The sequence below is a fragment of the Rhinolophus hipposideros genome (assembly GCF_964194185.1).
Source record: "Rhinolophus hipposideros genome assembly, chromosome: 16".
Classification (NCBI taxonomy): domain Eukaryota; kingdom Metazoa; phylum Chordata; class Mammalia; order Chiroptera; family Rhinolophidae; genus Rhinolophus; species Rhinolophus hipposideros.
Window position 1 is genome coordinate 53,417,018 of NC_138062.1, and position 16,907 is coordinate 53,433,924.

Here is a 16,907-nt window from a genome sequence, read left to right on the forward strand (position 1 = left end):
TGAAGTCACTATATAGGATTAGAGGTAAGATTAATACACACTGATTCACTTTCATACTGACATATATATTAATTTACTGTGTGATTTACAAAAAGGAGCAGAAACTTACTTGGCTTTCTAGAGGAAGAGCAAGATGGCTAGTGTGGTTGGTTACTATGAATTAAAAGGAGAGTGGTGGATATAAACTTGGAGATGTGTTTTGGGGTCATATCACATGGAACCATGTGGACCTAAATACTTAGATTCCCATTCTACGTGTAATGAGAAGCCATCAAAGTATTTCATGTATAAAGTGGCACATTCTGATTTCTTTTATAATGATTAGAAGCACTGCGATATGTTAAAAAAACTATTTTAGTAGTCTGGGAAGAGAAAATGGTGGCTTAAAATACAGTTGAATGGTGAAAATGTAAAGAAGTATTCAGATTGGAATATATTTTAAAAGCAGATTTGATGATATTCTGAGGAATGGCATGTGAGTATGAAAGAAAGGGAATTAAACAGAAAAAAAATAACCCAAGTAATTTGAAGGAAGCATTTGGATATATGGTCATAACATTAACTGCAATGGAGAAGAAGAATGTTTGGAGATTGAATGAGATTAATATAATTTGTTTTTGTTTCATACTTTTTTTTGACTAATTAACTTCGACACACTTATCCAGATCGAAGTCAAATATGCAAGTTAGTATAAAAGTCTGGAGATCAAAGGGGAGTGACAGGCCAAAGTTGTATATTAAGATGACATCAAAGTGTAGAGACTGTATTTAAAGCCATAAATCTGAGCTGGATGAGGTCATTTTAGGAATGAGTATAGATGGATGTGAAGTCCAAACTTTGGAGCTGAGGTTAGCAAGTAGAGAAAAGAAGACATAGAATGAGCACCCTGTGATGGGAAATATGTCCTGGAAATCAATTAAGAAAATGTTGCCAAAAAGTTTGAAAAGATTGGGGAGTTCATGGTGCGACACTCAATTGTCAACACTCAACGGAAGCTGATCAAGGACCTGTTTCTAGAGCAAAGTCAGTTGGCAACTAGACATGGGTGAAGGCTTATATATTGGGTACCTGGACCTAATTACCATGTATGTGGAGGGGGGTTCGCCCCACACACCAACAAAAACTTTGGATACTAGCAGGGAGTCCAAGAATTCAGCTCAGTTATGGCACTCGCTATCCAGCGAGAGAATCAGATTCCACAGATAAAAGGTTTAGTTCCACAAGACTACCCATCCCTCCATATACATACAATTCAGACACCAGCTGAAAGCCTAGATTGTTATCTGTGCTTCTCACCAAACCCCTAGAGATTCCAATGACCCCTGAGCCCCTCCAAATAAAAATGCCAATTCCAAATCCAGGTTGTTATCTGGTTATAAATCAGAGGTTCCCATAACCCCCTCCTTGTGATCAGTTAATTATCTAGAATGGCTAACAGAACTCAGAGAAATATGTTACTAGATTACCTATTTATTACAAAGAATATTAAAGGATATTTAAAAAAATATGAATCAATAGTCATAGGAAGAGATACAAAAGGTGAGGTCTTGGGGCCTGGCAAGGTGGCATGTCAAATCATTCTGGTTCTTTAATGTGGATGTTTTCTGAAAAAAAAAAAAAAAAAGAAAAGAAAAGAAAGGACCAGGAAGCTGTCCTCCTGGGTTTTTATGGGGGCTTTATTACAGTCACAATTGACTAAGTCATTGGCCATTGAAAATTAAATTCATTCTCCAACTCCTCTTGCCCCCTGAACAGGGATATCAAACCTCTAATCACATAGTTGATTCTCCAGACAACCAGTTACCACCCTTGGGTGAGATCCAAAGTCACTTCATTACCATACAAAATATACTTTCATCACTCTCAACATTTAGGAAATCCCAGGATTTTGGTATCTCTGAAATGGGGATGAAGACCAAATATATATTTCTTATTATTAATCACCATGTCACAGTTTGGAAACCAATTTTTAAGGAAACCAGTGAAGAAAGCAGGCAAGATGTGAGGGAGCTGATGTATCCTGTCCCCGTTGGTCTCAGATGTTTGGAGCTAGACTTTCAGATATAGCAACTGTACCTGAGGATACACAATCTTGCAGTACAGGAAAATTCTGTATGAGGGATGTCACCTATCAAGATGCTGTATCCATGGGGAAATGGTTATTGTTGCAAGTCTGGTCCTCACCTCCTTCTTTGTTGTAATTGTTTATAGACTAATGGCCTATTTGACAAGGGCAATGCTCTGTAGTCCCCACCTGCCTGGTTCTATCTTTTACCTCTTATCCTAACTTCCAGTCCTGGTTCTTTCTGTCTAATTACCAATCATGTTAGAGTAGTTGGTAGTTTTTAAAGCAGTACATGGCTCATGTTCCACCCACACTAGAATCACACGAAAAAAAATATCAAAAATATGTGGATTCACCACCACTATCGAGAAATTTGATTTGAAATCTGCATTTTAACAAGCTTTCCGTTAAATTGTGATACTTAGTAAAGTGTGGGAACCATTGTAAATGGCTCTTTAAAGTGGTTATTTAGGAGTTTCTGCTCCTCATTCACGTCTGATGCAGGTTTCTTACATAACTCCCTCATTTTCCATGCTTCCAGCTGGGAAGTGCAGGAAGAAAACTTTGAGCCAAACTGCAGACTTTCATGTTGCAAGGTGTGCCCTGAGCCACGTTGGGGAAACTCAGCTTCCTCATTTCATCCCTTCCTGTGGATGAATTGTTTACTTTCTGATTTCAGGTTTCTCTGAAGTAGAATGTGGGAATAAAGGAATAATGAACTCTCAAAAACAGAGCCCATTCTCTGCCACTATCAGTCTTAACAGTATTAATTAATTAAGAAGAATTTAATACAATTTTCCCCTCTACCCCATTTGTGGGAAATACCTTCGAAGACTCCCAGGGGTTACCTGAAACCAAGGATATAACTGAACCCTATATATGTTATGTTTTTTCCTATACATACACACCTATGGTAAAGTTTAATTTACAAACAAGACAGTACCAGATTAACAACAATAACTAGTAGTAAAATAGAATAATTATAACAATATACTGTAATAGAAGTAATGTGAATGTGTTCACTCGTATTGTTACCAGAGTAACTGCTTGGTCCTTTTGCCAATGCAGTAAAGAATTACAGATCAGCAAACAGCAAACATGAAGGTATAAAGAAAGCTTATTAGGATACATTCTAAGGGAAGAACAGGCCAAGTCAAGAGAGGCAATGGCCGCAAAGGGTTTGGGGTTTTAATCTTATATTGTTGGCTTTGAGCCAGCTTTGCATGTGATGTACAGACTTGAGGCATTTGATTGATATGTGATGGGTAGGCTATATGACCCATTCCTTTCTATGCATGCCCTCACCCATAATGCACACAGAAAAACCCATGGGGTGGGAGGGAGGTTGAAACCACAATGCTAATTTATTGTAACTATATTATAATGAGGTTAAACAAAGGGTAAGCTTTAACATTCTGTACAGGCATCAAAAACCAGATAATTCTAGATAGATTTTACTTCCTTTTTTCAGGATGTTCTAACTACAGAAGTAGTCCCTGGGGTTTGGACCTACGTGGTCCCTGGGGAGTGGACCTGGGCAGTGAAAAGTGCTCATTACATTATTGCCCACCGCTCCAGTAGCTCATGCCTACCTTCTGCCTAACAGTTTGATGGGATCCCATGCTGAAGTCTTCTAAAGGCTCAACGCTTTCTGGCACAACACATTGCCATTAATTGGAACATGCTTTCTGTTTATGTTTTCTATCCACAAATTTAATGCCTTTTCCATCTTAACTAAGCACTTATCATGCATTGTGGCTATAATTTTTGCAGTTTGAAGTGTGGCAGCCAAACTAGCACAAATTTATTTCCCATCTTTACAATTTCACGGATAGAAGATTTGTTCTTACTGGAGATCTTAGAAACCTAAGCATAGTTTTGTGGTTTTTTGTGTGTTTTTTCTTTGTTTTTTTTTTCTTTCTTTCCTTATTAAGTCAAGGGCTTTTACCTTTTCACTTAAAGGAAATACTGTACGGCATCTCTTTGTCATATCAATTGCCACCATCACTACTATAGTACTTTGGGGCCTTTATTAAGTAAAATAAAGGTTACTTGAATAGAAGCACTATGATACCCTGAGAGTAGATCTGAGAACCTAGATGGTTACTAAGTGAAAAAGGGGTAGGAAGTATATACATGGTTGAGACTCTGGTCAAAGGGATGATTCATATCACAGACAGGTGTAGTGGGACGGGGAGAGATTTCATCACACCTACTCAGAACCTTGTGCAATGTAAAACTGATGAGTTGTTTATTCCTGGACATCTTCTTTTAATAGTTTTGGACCTTGTTTGACCACAGCTAACTGAAACTGTGGAAAATAAAACTGTCAATAAGGAGAGACTACTGTATTAGCAGTGATTGCCTAGGATGAGCTCTAATGCTTTCCCTTTTCTAGAAACAAAGTTCCCTGAACTTAAGAGTAAAACCAGTCTCTTTTTATTACCTTCTACTACATTTAATCTGCTTCAAAATCCTTACTATAAATGTTATCATGAGGGAAGGGATTTGGGAAGAGGAACAATGATATTATCATTGCTGAACATAGGTTGAAAGTGAACAGAGAAAGAACTGTGGTAGCTGGGGTCAAGGGAGGGAATTTTATAAAATTACAGATGTGACCATTTTTTTATGCTGTGGTGAATAATCCAATAGAGATGAAAAACAGCTTCTTTAACAGAAAAAGGAGGGAATGCAGTAATCGAGTCTTTCAAAGTCTGATCTAATATAGTTACATTGATTTGTCTTTGGAAGATGAATAGTTAATCTGTTGAAACAGGGAGCAAGACAGCCTCTTTAGGAACAGGTGTTCAGCATGGGAACATGAGGAAATCCTCTTTGTATTGCTTGGATTTTTTCTTTTTTTTTCAGTGCAGTGAGGAATACCAACTACCGTGTTTCCCAGAAAATGATACCTAGCTGGGCAATCAGTTCTAATGTGTCTTTTGGAGCAAAATTAATATAAGACCCAGTCTCATATTGTAGAAGATTGGGTCTTATAGTAAAATAAGACTGAGTATTATATTATATTATATTACATTATATTAGACCCAGTCTTGTAGTAAAATAAAACTGGGTCTTATATTAATTTTTGCTCCAAAAGATGCATTAGAGCTTATTGTCCAGCTAGGTCTTATTTTTGGGGAAACATGATATTGAAAATGAGTCTGGGAGAACACTCGTGGTTTGAGGAGAGGAAGATCTATAAAGTAAATGATCTTTCAGGGCAGGGGGATGATGGACATGGCAGTATGTAGTTGGCATATTGGATGGATTTTTGGGTGTACTTGAGAAGATACATATTCGTTCTTCAGGTGTGGTTGGCTGTGAATTTGCAATCAGAGCAAGAAGAGATTTGGTTTTAATCAGCATTTTTCAGGTGAGTACGTGGGAGACAAATAGGCATGAGGAAGTTAAGCAAGTTTACAAGAGAATGATTATAGTAAGGGACCATAGAATAAATGGCAAGGTAAGGAATGCGGTAGGTAAGAAAAGAAGTGAGACAATGAGAAATGTAAAATGAAATGAAAAATTGACTGGGTTTTCCAAGTTGGTCAGGTAATAATATGATGGCTTACTACAGAGAAAGCAAAAATTAAAAATAAATAAAAAAAAAATAACTTCACTCATAACATTTTCTTAAGGCATCTGATAATTATGTTTATTAGAAATATTTTCAATTATGTGAAGTCTGTATAAAAGAATGTATGGAGCGTTAAGGTTTGATAGTTGTTCAGGCAACCCAGCTGTTCTCCTAAATCTAACTTGCCAGTCCTGGCTTTAACTGAAAAGGAGAAATGAAGTACAAAATAACAAATTCAAATTCAACCAATTTGATCAAAAACTTGTTCTACTACATTTTTATCAAAGGAAGACAATAAGTGCATTTCAAGAAACATCTTTAATATTTACACCTATTTGAAGAAGCTAAAAATCTGTACAAAATGCATTTGTATCAGTAAGAGATTACTTTTGGCTGCTATAACAGATACCCAAAACAACAGGCTTTAAAAAGATACCGGTGTGTTTTTATTTTGCATGGAAGAAGCCTAGATAAGGTGGTTCAGGATGGTCACTGTGGGGACAGAGTCAGGAGTGCAGTTTCCAGGCTCTCTGCCTCACGTGGAAAGGTGCTGGCTCAGGTAGTAAATGGCCATCAACTGTGATTGGATGGCCATCAGCTATGGCTAGTTGGCCGTCAGCTGTAACCAGTGAGCCATTGGCCACGAATATAACTGCTGTGGCTACGCTAGCAGATGATGGTGATTGGCAAGTGCAGATTGCAGTTAGCAGGGCAGATTCAATTAGCACGGCAAATTGCAGCTAGCAAGTGAGGTTGGTTGGCAGAGAAGTAGACAGCAGGTTGCGTGCGGATCGTGTGGCTCCTGCTTCCTGTGTCTCCAACCCAGCTTCCAGCGAGAATATAGTGGTATGACCCCCTATCTATGGTTCCATGGGTGTTCCTTTTTGGCCTCACCACAGTCTTATATGGGGAACGGGAGCTGAGACCCTGCATGACACCCTGCATGATGTCACTCTGTGATGTCATTGTTGTTCTATGCTTCCCATATTGTGATTAGCACCTGGTTTTCATGCACAATGCCATCCCTTCTTTTTCAAATGGTGGTGGAAATTCTGATCATCATATTCATATTTCCACAAAGAAAAAGGAAGAGAAAGGAAAGAAAAATAGCACATGACACCTGAGAGAGTGCTTTTAAAAGAACTTTAGTGGAAGCACTTACAATAATTAACTCCCATTGGCCCTCTTTAAATGCAGAGATTACAAAGTATATTTCTTTCACCTTAATCCACAATGATTGTTTAATTAATTACAAAGAAAGAAGGAATGGGGAGGGGTGATACATTTTGTAGGTAACTAGCCATTTTTATCACAAAAGTATCTAGAGAGTCAAAATATTTTACAAAACAGTAACAGAATAATGACTGTTAAATGACAAAATTCAGCCCAGGAATTTTGGAGATCGAATTGGCTTTATTAAGCAATTCATGAACCAGGCAGCACCCCATCTAGTAGCTAGAGGGAGCTCTGAGTTTTATGAAATTGAAATGGAACTTTATTTTATTTCATTTTATTTTTTATAGAAAGAAGGGGGGCGGGCAAGAGAGCTATTAAGAAAAGTAAAGACAGGATTATTTTTGGGCCAAAACATCTTTTCTTTGGAGGAAGAAAACAGGAAGGATCTGGATCCTGCAGATCGCCTCTTTTTCTATGGGCAATGGTGAGGGCCCACATGACAGAGTATCTTACTGGTGCTTGACCAAAAAATTTTGGACTTACTGATTAAGATTACATTTCTGGGAGAGGTTTGAAAATGCAATTAGATCATTTTGGTATTAGATCAAAATGGTATTAAATCTAGGTTTAGTATCACAGACTTTTAGAATGAGTAATGCCATTTTGTGTCTGTGTTTTTTCTTTAATATAACTTTACAATCAAATATTTTGAAATGGTAGAATTAGCTATAACATAGCAGCCCTATAAGTGATTTGCTAAACAAGCCATTTCTCCCTTTTTTTGTTGTTGTTGTTTCTCTTTCCTTTGGTTTTATGGTGTTTTATATTTGGCATAAGAACTTTAAACATATGTTTTGTGTATAAATAAGTATAGTAAACTTGAGATCACTCAGAATATTGTCATAATTCAATCACCAAAGAATAGTTAGGAATGAGCTTTGACAATGGAAAAATATAATGAAAATGCAAGAAAATGCAAATTAGATAGCCAAATAACACAGTTATGGACCCAATAAAACTCTAAAATTAGCTTACCTCATTTTCTATTCTCCATCCACTTTTCAGAAAAGGTTAAAAAGACCTCTAGAAAATTGTATTTTCTTAGAGGATTTAACATATTTATCTTAACAATTTTTCAATTAGTAATAAAAATAAAATATATCATTGATTACCATAAAAAGGTCTGAAAATACCACAAGTTAATGGAATTTGTGAAAGAATATTTTTGAAGTGCAAAGTCTATTTAAATATCCCAGGATGCAAGTCAAATAAAAGTCTATCAATAGCTCTGTTTCTTTTCAAACAATGCAAAATTAAATTATTGAAATATAGGAGTGCTTTTGTGTCCTTGTCAGAAGAAACATTATGTATAAATCAAAGAAGCTTGACTCTACCAGTGGAATTCATTTCATGCTTTTCTTTTTCTTTTTACATAAAGTAAATTGTCTTTAGAGCTTCAGTTTATGATACAGAATGTTTGAAATTTTAAAAGTTATTCAGTGTTTACAGTACCCTCTGGGCAGAAAGCTTCTCCATATTCACAATAGACCCATAGTACACTGCTATTTCTTTCTCATTCATCGTATTTAAGATTCCACACATAATATCAAGTGGATTTTTTTCTTTGTCATGTCAGAAATTTCTGCACAAAATTGGTTGTTTTATAGGATGCCTGTATAGAACGCTCCTATTTCTCTCCTTCAAAGTTAGAAAGTGGCTTAAGTCTAGTGCAACGACAGGCTTCTCCATTTGCATCATAGACTTGAACTTCCTTGTCCACTCACAGGCAGCCTTCCCTGCTAAACTTTTTGCACAGCCAAAGTGCCTTGGTAATAAAACCTTCCTGCAAACAGTAAGATCCCGAAAGCAGGATGTGAGAGTCCTAGTTTCTCCTCTCTCCTCCCCCCACAATGAGTTATTAGGATGAGAGAGAGAGAGAAGCCTTGAGGGTTACTCCGGCTCAGTAAATCTCTAATTGGCATTCTTGGGCAACCAACATCAGCAACTTGTTTTAAATGCAGGGATCATCGCACCTACTGAATCAGAGGCCCTGGGCATGAAGTAGAACAATCTGTGTTTTAACAAATCCTCATGGTAATTTTGACAATGAAGTTTGAGAACTGCTACCCTAGCATTGTATTCCCTAGAAACATGAGAAGTAGGACTTTATGTTCCTTCCTCATCTTCTCCAGCTTTATTCTCTTAATTTTGACTTGCAACCACGCTTATAGTGATCTCAGCTATTTCTTTGGGTGGTGTGAGATCAGACATGTATCAAATCAGCCCTCCCTCTCATAAGGTCCTCTAGCAGACAATCGTGATATCTTGCTCCAAATTCCACATTGGGCACTTCAGCTCTGGTGGAGGTCTTTCGACATTTTGTTATTGCAGGAACTAGTATCTCTGTCACTCTTAGAACTTTGCAATGAGGGACACAGGTCAATGGATGAGAAGCCCAATTTCCCACTTATTCTGTGGGAAGATTCTGAGCTGTGTTGTACATGATTCTTCAAAGAGTCCACACTGAAATTGAGTTATTTTTGCTCATAGTGCTGACATGTTCATGAATCTCATGAATGCACCTTGCCCATTTTCTTTTTCTTTATCTCTTTCTTTTTCTTTTCTTTTCTTGCTCTTTTTCTTTCCTCTATCTTACTTTTCCTATTCTCTAACTTGTGCTTCCTAGGATCACTTCCCAAATCAACTATTTGAACCTAAGTTATTTTCTCAGAGCTGCTCTTGCAGACACTCCTACTTAGAAAAGTCTTTACCTTAATTACTATTGCTGCCCTTTTGCAGCTCCCCCCTGAGAATACTGGTGGACACTATATGTTCGCTTCTAAAAGGAGAACATGATAGAACAGTACATTAATTCCTTAACTCCAAGGCCTAAAAATTATTTTTCTCTATTATTTCCCATGCTAAATTATGTCCAGTTACACTGTTCAGTAGAGCTCTTCAGAGCTCCTGCAATTAGATTAAATCATGACATAAAGATACAAGTATGCAAGAGCAAGAGCATAGAGATGTTTAAAATTCCACATATAATCTGATTGTTAAATTCCCGGAAAGAAATAAAACTTCAAAGATTAAAGTTGCAAATAAATTAGTCCAAAATAATTATCCAAAAGTAAATTATTCTTCTCTTGCAACATAAAGTTTAAAGAAAGTCCAAAAGTTTTAAGTAAAAGTAAAGTCTGAAGAATCACTTTCTTCCCTAATTTGCTATTTGGTTCCCTTTCAGTGAGAAAGGTCGTTCAAAAGTTTATGGCAACCACTAAATTATTGTCTGTGGTTGCCATAAACTTTTGAAGGACCTTTCTCACTGAAAGGGGGGATCAAATATATGGTGATGGAAGGAGAACTGACTCTGGGTGGTCAACACACAATGGGATTTATAGATGATGTAATACAAAATTGTACACCTGAAATCTATGTAAATTTACTAACAGTTGTCACCCCAATAAATTTAATTAAAAAAAAGTTTATGGCTTCAGGACAAATTCAATATGTATACTGAGCTACGGGGCTAATTCTCACTGGATTTAGGTGTACAGTCATGGTAATTGTTTTCAAATGGTCGCATTAGATTTTTTGGGTGTTTTTTGTTTGTTTGTTTGCTTGTTTTGCATTAATTCTTTTTATTTATTTATTAGTTTCAGGTGTACAACACAAGGTAACACTTAAACATTTATCATTTATATCCCTCACACTGTGAACCCTCCTCCCCCCATCCACTATCCCTCTGACCTCGCACAGAGCCATCTCATTATATATATATATAAAATTATAGTTGGCATTCATTATTGTTTAGCTTCTGGTGTACAGTGCATTAATTCTTTATTCATTATTTCCTTGTATTCTGTCTTCTTGGGCTACATAATTTTTAGAACTCTATTTTATCTCTACTATTGGCTCGTTAGCTATACTTCTTTATTTGTTTAGATGTAGCTCTAAGGTATATTTACAACACACAACTTTAACTTATTACCATGTATCTTCAAATACTTCACAACTTCACATATAAAATGAGTACCTTAAAATAGCATACTTTGATCTCCCCCCTTTCCATTTTTTGTGATAATATTGGCAAACATTTTACTTCTACCTATGTTATAAACCTCACATACATTGTTTTATTTTTGCTTTAGTAATTAAATATCTCTCATGGATATTTTCTTTAACTGCCCAAGACTTTTGCATTTACCCTTTCTGAGCCCCCTCATTCTTTCATATAATTTCAAATTTCTGTATTTTCCTTTAGCCTAATGAACACCATTTAACAATGTAACATTCAGGTCTGCTCTATGTCCTTGATCCAGTCTGTAAGCTATTTCTTACCTATTCATGGGATAAAGTATAGAATTTATGAGTAAGCTTTGAAAAAAATATATTTTTATTAGTAATTTCTTATTGCTACATCGTCTATATACGTGATCTTCTTTTCTGGTAACTGTAGAAATTGGAGGGAAAAACAAATAAACAAAAACATACCCCACTACAGATAGTTTTAGAATTACTTCCCTAAGGACTTGACATCCTCCACTGGATCCTCTATGTTTAATAGATAACAGGAAACAATGCATGGCGGGTTGTGTGTATTTTATTGGACAGGCCTTCTGGTAGCAGATAACCCTTTGCGTATTTACCTGAACTCACAATCAGTACACTCTGCTGTAAGGGAGTCTGAGAAAGGGAAGCTAACTCTGGGATCAGAAAGAAGAGAGCATACATTTAATGCACATCTAACCTGATTTTCCCACAAGAACACAGTGTTCCTAAGGTTTCTGGGAGAAAGATCAAACCACGCAGAGTGTCATCTCTCTCAGAAAACATTGAAGACAATCATTGTCTTTGGGAACAGGCACTTTGGACCCAATGCCACTATGGAATTGCTTGCATCTGTGAAACAAGGTCCATAGGGATTTCACCACCGTTGTTTCCACTGGCATATATACTTGAGCTGATTCCAAAACTCAAACTGAGATTAATGTTTCTGTAGAGTGTGACTTCAGGAGCCCAGCAGAGATGTAAACCTCACTATGAGCTCCACAATGTATCATTTCTTCAGTTTAGAATGTTTCTCGATTGTGTGCTATATTTATTTCTCCTATATTTCCCCCTGCTTCCAATGCAATTTCTCTTAGTCATTCCATTATTTCTTTCAGGGGGGTTCAGCCGTTTTTATCGTCTTCTTGATTTAGACTCCCTTTTTCTTTTGGTAGGGAAGTATGCTAGAAATAATTGTCTTCTTTTTTATTTCTCTGCTTTCTGGCCCAAATATTTTTTGTTTCCATGTATTTGTCTATATTGTCCTATGGGATCTGTCATAGTGAGAGATTTGAAAATATTGCATTTGAGTCTGTCAGAGATATTCACAGTTCAAACAAATATGTTCCACCTTGTCCTTTTGGATTTGAGTAATCCTACCTAGGGGCTATTCTTCCATTAGAACAATATCTAACCTATGCCCACACATGATCCATCATTATCTTGCCTAGAATACTTTTAGTATGTTTCATCTTGGCTGTGACTTCCCTCAGAATCTCAATTCTGTAGATTTCCTGGCATGTGACCTGTGGTACAGAGGAAACTCCTTGACCACCTGTAATAACTGTCACTTTGAAATACATCCAGGGATGCCATGAGAATTTGATACTGCTCTTCTGTCTTTCTAACACAATTTATGCCCAAAATTTGCGTAAACACTTGATAGAGATCTATGAAATAGTATTCTTATTTTTTTTGTATCCCTAACTTATTATTTATTTATTTATTTATTTATTTATTTATTTATTTATTTATGTGTTTGTCCAACTTCACATTTATGAGGTCAGGTCACATCCTTCTTCTGCTTAATATCTTATATGGCTCCCAATGTCACTCAGATTAAAAGCCAGTCTTGAATGTCCTTCAAAACCATAACTGTTCTGATTTTGCAATATCTTCCTATCTTGTTACTCTTTCCAGGGTTCGGGCTCTACTCCAGCTGCACTCAGTGCTCACTGTTGTTTTGCCCTTAAATGTTTGGTGGTGGTTATTCCCTCTGCCTGAAGAAACTTTCCAGATTTCCACAAGGCTCAGTTTCAACCTATCTCAACTCTTCGGTTAAATGTCCCTTTCTCAACGAAGCCTATCTAGACGACACAATTTAAAATTATAACTATTCCCCACCTTCTCCAACTTGACATCTCTCTCAACTTTATCCATAGCACTATTACCTTCTATCAAGTGCATGTACTATTTACACTGTTTTTGTTCCCCTCATATTTTAACATCTTTGAAATAGGCATACATTCTACAATGTATGGTTATAAAAAGCAATGTGTCTATGAAACAGGTGGATCTTTTTCTTTGTTAGTGGTATATAAATAACATCATTTTAGATTTAATTAACTAAGTTAAATTATTTATTTAATACAGTTGTAGTTTATTTTGAATCTCTCCCACCAGAGAAGATCCCTTTTCTGTCTGTCTGTCTGTCTGTCTGTCTGTCTGTCTCTCTCTCTCTCTCTCTCTCTCTCTCTCTCTCTCTCTCTCTCCCTCTCTCTCTCTCTCTCTTTCTCTCTCTCCCTCTCTCTCTCTCTCTCTCTCTCTCTCTCCTTTTCCTTCTCTCCTCCTCCTCTTCCCTCCCTCTGCCCCTCTCTCCCTCTCTGTTTTTAGATGCCCTAAACAATGCTTTGCACAGCTGTGACTGAATATATATTTGCTAATTTAATGCACATGAATAGATGAATAAACATTTCTCATTAGTTCCTGCTTGGATCCCTTTGAAGAATTACTCTAGTCTGCTCTCTGAGATTTTTCTACACTCTCCTGTCAGATTGCTGGGGACTGTCTATGGTTTTTTTAAGTAGAGAGCTAAAACATTTTCTCATTTTGTATTACTACCTTTGTTAAGAGCCACTTCTCCATGGTGTGTGTGTGTGTGTGTGTGTGTGTGTGTGTGTGTGTGTGTATTAGACTTCAAGATCTAATTTTCCTTTTCATATCTGGTTGCTCTGTCTTCTAAGACATTCCCCTAAGTAAGTCTGACTTTTTCCAGTTTCATCAGTCTTTCTTCCTTTATGTTGTTCTCATTTTCTACTATTTGCATCCTGATGGAAAAGTAAAGAATATTCTTTGAACTTCTTTAGCTCCTCCTTGACTCCTAAGCAAACCTAATTCTTAGAGACAGTGGAGGTATGGAAGTTTAATTGCTGTCTCAGGCTTTACGTGTTTTTCTCTGTGTAGTCTTTGAGATTTATTTCTCTAAAATAACAGACCTTTTTGGATCATATTTGTTTATTAATAAAAATGTGATTTTCCTTGGGTGAAGACATACTGTACATCTTTGCAATCTAAAACCACGATCAGAGTTTATATAAGTAAGGAAATCAGAGTCCAGGTTTGCCCCGCTATCTGAAAGTAGAGCGTTCTAAAATGTAGAAGCATTTACCTCAGGACAGATCTTGCTAATGGTTGCACAAAATAAGTGGAGGCACAGTACAGATGCTCAGAGACACAGTTCAAAGCTCTGGCCCAGCTTGATGGTGATGTTGGGTGTCCACAGTGCCCAGGAAAGGGGCTTGGCGGGGCCACTCTGGCTGTTTTGGGTGCCCGCTGCCTCTTTAACAACTTGCTGCAACACAAATGCTGAATGCCATTTTCGCTTTACACCTGTTTTCATAAAAAGGGAACATCTTCTTTAGGATTCCTTTTGGTTAGCGAAAACAGGTATTGATGTTAGACTTTAGTAAAAGAAAAGAGGTATAATGTGAACTTTCTAAAAATGGGGAATATCTGTTCTTGTTACCACATGGCAGTGGGCTGGTACCCCAGAGAATTGGAATAAGCTGGTCTTTATAGCAAGTTAGCTCTGTAAGATCCCTTCTTTGTTGAACTAACAGTAGTTAATGGAATTTGGGTAGTCAGTCAGTACTGTCTATTTAGGGCTGCTACTGATACTTTAAATAATAATGTATACTTAGTCCTTTATACCATTAATGGAAATTAGCTGCCTGGGCATTAGGACAATACACACACACACACACACACACAATTGCTGTCCATAAACCTGGTTGAGAAACATAGCAAAACCACTTACCGATACCTAACAAAGGACCTATCTGTGCTTTAGCCTTGATGGAACTACCATACCAAAGTGTACCTGTATAATTTGAAGGTGAACTATGATAGTTCATACACAGGGTGACCTGTCTCCTAAGGTCTGTAGTTGTTAGACAAACCTCTGCCTGCAGAAACAGAACTATTCACTTGTGGAAAAAAAAAAATAGTCACTCCATGAGATCAAATCTAATTAGGCCATATCTATTAAAACTTAAGGTCTAAAGCCTTGTGCTGAGTCTGCAGCATACTGAAGCCAACTTTCCTATTTAAAACAAAAATGAAAATCAGCTCCGAGGCATTATGCCATCAGGGCTCACTTACCCACTGGAACCACTGCAAAAGATGTGATTCCTCCTAGTATTAGTGTGTCAATCACACTTCCTGTGAATTTTGTAAAGTTTCCTGAAGCATCCAATACTGGGCATTTAGGAGATTAGTAGATAACACCATTCGCTTATGATCTTGTCTTCTGAACCAATTGAGAGAAAAGATGCAATAATGAGTCACTTAAAAGACAAAATATTATCTGAATACAGAAAAGCTGCTTAGAGAAACTGGTTGAAATATAAGGCAATTATTTAACTGCCATAATTTAATTTCCCTCAAATCATAAACATTTCTGTGGACCTCAGTACTTGGAAACAGAGTCAATGCCACTAATTTTTCCAAGAGAGTTGAAAAGAACGCATCTTCTTTGCAGTTAGACCCAGCATGTAAGAAGGGAGGAACGAAATATGCTCAGTCTTTCTCAAAACAGATGCTCAATCCCTCTACTCACTTCAGGACTTAGACGAGCTGAGTAGAGAAAAACTCCTCAACAGGAATCAAATGGTGTGTGGAGTTTTTCATTATAGGAGCAAATCTCGCAGGTAGATGATACATTCTCAGGTACCACTCATTTTTATTGACCTATGATTGACTCATTCAGCCAGAATTATTTTATGGTTTAACTAAATATACTTACATACTTTTATGGGTAAGTGAATGTACTGAATTTTGTTTTCTTAAAAATAATTATAAAATTACTTTATAAAAATGTATATAATTATAAAATTATTGTCCTTTGTAAAATCATGATCTGATTATGTCCATACTCCTATTTCAATTCATATGACATGGTTTACTGGGCAGGTTTACACAGGTCAACACCAGTGATATTTCACAGATTACTTCTGTGTATACAAGTACTGGTAATGTTACGAAACACTCATGAGGTGGTCAGCACTTAAAGAACAGTATAATGGCTAATTAATGTAATGACACTTGTATAACAAGAGAGTCGAAAGAAGGTTAATGTGATAATGAGGCTTATTTGATCTTAAAGATTTAGCACGAGGGCACTCTCAAGATAGCTTAATTGGATTTTAAGCACTCTTTGCAATTTGCATGTGTACTTGTTAATCCATATGTTCTAAAAATAAATTTTACTTCATTTAAGTTAATGAATTTGCCTTATCTCTTTCCCTGTGTTGTTTTACTGTTACTGATGATGGAGTTTTCTTGAATTTTTCATTTTATGTGTATTATTTATTATTATTTCTTCCATATTCCGCTTAAATTATAGTTTATTTCAAAAGAATAAAACATTTTAAAATTGAAAAAACAATAGCTTAATATAACTCAGGCATTTATGACCAGTTATGACTGGACTCATTAACTAATTTGTATATCATTTAATACACTTTATTGTACCATACAGTATACCAGTAAATTTGGTTTCATTCTTTGACAACTGTGTCATTTTTAAATTTGACTAAAGGGAAAGAGCATTTCAATTAATTTAACGATGAAATAGAACATCATTTGTAGCACTAATTTAGGCAATAGTATACTGTTTTCTGGAGCCCTGGGAAAATATAGGATTGTATTTTCACATTCTGTATTTAGGTTTTTATGAGTTCTCCAAATTAATGCCATTTTATGCTTTTCTTATGCTTATAAGTATTATCATTCATTTACATGTTTTTATTACTC

At 36.4% G+C, this 16,907-nt stretch overlaps 1 protein-coding gene across 5 annotated transcripts in view; it reads left to right on the plus strand.

Moving 5' to 3' along the window:
• Nucleotides 1-16,907, plus strand: part of FSTL5 (follistatin like 5) — a 1,025,577-nt gene that overhangs the window by 859,467 nt on the left and 149,203 nt on the right. The window lies entirely within an intron of this gene.